This window comes from Dermacentor albipictus, chromosome 7 (assembly GCF_038994185.2).
Source record: "Dermacentor albipictus isolate Rhodes 1998 colony chromosome 7, USDA_Dalb.pri_finalv2, whole genome shotgun sequence".
In the NCBI taxonomy this organism is placed as follows: domain Eukaryota; kingdom Metazoa; phylum Arthropoda; class Arachnida; order Ixodida; family Ixodidae; genus Dermacentor; species Dermacentor albipictus.
In genome coordinates this window covers 99782829-99785675 of record NC_091827.1, presented here as the reverse complement: position 1 = coordinate 99785675, position 2847 = coordinate 99782829, and positions in this window count along the sequence as shown.

The window sequence follows — 2847 nt, the reverse complement described above, 5'->3', positions numbered from 1 at the left end:
AATAAATCTGGCCTGGCTTTGCATTCTGACTACCACTATCTGGAGCCGTAAATTGTACGCTACAGGCAAATCAAGAGATTACATTCAACGAGGCTACGCTGGCGCATCCGGATACTGAAATTCCATGTGCACAAGACTGGTTTGGCAGCCCCTCCTTTTGTGAATACACTGGCGGGAACCGGAAACAATTGACAACTTTCTCTTTGTCGGTCATTTTCCTCATTAAGAATAAGGTTACTTCAGGTCCCTGTAAGCAATGCTGGCCTAAGCCTTAACGTTCGCGTCCTGCTTCCATTGGGACTTTCCACGTTGGCATACAACATCCGGAATGTTTGCTATCTGATGAGTCCCTTTATGCTTGCCACCCACCAACTGCCTTCCTGAAAAAAGTAAATTATTTTGATAATGATTTGTTCTTTTTCGCACACTCTAGCATAACGACCCTTCTGCTTCGAATACCAAGCATGCCTTGGACACGTCTTTCCCCACTAAAGATCTCGCTCTACTTTGTTACTCAAAACAACTTCCACTATTTTTGTGCAAACCGTCTAAACTCTTGGCCAATGCCCCGCGGCAGGTATGTGTCCCTTTTTCAGAGGAACAGCACCAACTACAATGCGCTTCATGCATGACGCGTTTTTGGCGCTGGCGATACGGTGTGTTGCTGCGTTATTTCAATGCTAGTCGTATTAAGGTCGATATTCATCGCGCGATGGTGTATGCCTGAATTTCAAAGTCAAGATCTCTTCGGGAGACGAGTCCATTTGGGGGTCGAGGTAGCTGGTCATTATTGTCGCATCAAATTAGACGATTCGAAGCCTTCTAGCGCTCCTAGGACAACAAAATAGGCGTCAAAATGAAAATTGGGACATAAGAGACGCCCCAACATAGCGCCGAGCTATGTATGGAGAAGAAAGAGGGCCATCGTTAGCTCAACACAGCGACATTAAGCTCAGATGCACTTGTTCAATCGGCGCCCACCTAAAACTGGAAGAGGGAATGTGACTTTACACGGCGAAAAATAATATAGGTCGCTCCCGCAGATAGCGCAGTCTAAACATGTGGGCCAATCCTGCAAGTAAGTGAAAGTCTAAACAGCAAACCACAAGGTACACTATATAGCGTCTAAAGATACCTTGTCTTTCTTGGATGTCAGCCACTGTTGACTCGCCTTTTTATTCAATTATATAGACACTCCAGGTGCACTTCTGCCGTCGGCGTCGCCGTGAGGTTCTATATAAAATGCAAGGGCAGTAAAATCGTAGCGGCGCTCTATATGCTAAACTTGTGCGAGTAAAAGCGTGCGAAGGTGAGTCGGCGATCGCGGCTCGATCTCGCCACGTGACAGATGAAAGCGGGGAGGAAGCGCCACCTTCCGGCGCGCTCAAAGCTTCGGAGGGAGGGTAGGGAGGGCGTGCGCGTTCTACTGGGGTGGCCCGTGCAGTCGCTCGCTCCTGCTGCCGCGCTTCCTCACTCCAGCGTTTTGGCAGTGGGTTTCCGTGGTCATCGAGTGAGATGTGTTCACGTTTGCCTGTGCGAGCGTGAAACAATGCTCGTTAATTTAGTTAGTACGTGTATGTTTACAAATTTTTACGGCCGATAAAGCTACTATCCTTACTTCGCATAGCTGTGCACTAATTTGCTAGCGCAAGCGGTGCTTCACTTTTCGTGCAAAACTGTGACTTTCTTTCCTAACCAAAACTTTCCTTGCCTTGACGTGTGGCTGTGGGGTAGGCCACAATCTCTGCCGATATATATATATATATATATATATATATATATATATATATATATATATGTATACATGTGTGTGTGTACACATGTTACATGTGCACGGAGGGAAATCACCCCAGCATAGGCTGACATAAAGCGTGTATGCTGACCCAGTATGCGCAACAAGAGTTAGTGGAAAACAAAGTTTCTTCATAGAGCCTGCGAATATAAAGTCGGCTTGAAGGCACGCCATTCTGTTAAAACAATGGTTAGTAATACCTAACAATTTTTAAATTTGTTCGTATACCTTAGTGCTACTGGGTCTGTGCTCGTTCTTGAACAATTGTGTAAGATACGCATGGTCTACTATGATTTCTACAAAAATCCAGAACATACAATGTCGACTCAAAGATATCTCTAAAACACACATATCTGTTCACAGAATGGCAATTTATATTTAACGTGTTCTTTGATTTAGTTTACTTTCTTTGATTTAGCCATTCGGTATGAGCCACTGGGGCTGCTGCTGCTTTTGACCAATCTTCCACGACGGGTTTGTTCAACTGTGGCGCAAGAGGCACAGAATCCCTAAATGTTGCTTGATACTTCTCTTACTTTCCGGCGCATATAACTATCATCACAATTCTTGCCTCGACAAGCATCATGCATGGTCTTCGTCCTTGGGCCATCGCTGTGTGTGGTCTTACACTGTGCGCCACCCTGATTTGAAGTTTCTGTTTCGTCCTAGCTTGTGAGCAATGTAATCCAAAAACATGGTTTGTCTGGCCGCATGCTTGGTCCGCGCATGGAGAGCTAGAAGTTTTCTAGAGACAGGCAGTGCGTTCTGCTGCAAAAGTCTCGCCGAAATGTTCTTTGTAATCACGTACCGTATGGTAACGTCTGATTGCAGCCGTTATCTCGACCAGTCTTGCTTAGGTTTATAGCATTACAAATTGACAGAACAGGAACAATTACACAGCACCAGTTCTGGACCACGAAATCTGTTCTCTATTTTTCATGCAGACGCTATTTTCGCCGAAGAATGTGAAATACAAAAAATACAAAAGAATTGGCAAGGCAGGAAACTTATAGGCAGGCAGCAATTCAGCAGAAGAGCTACGAACGAAGGCTATG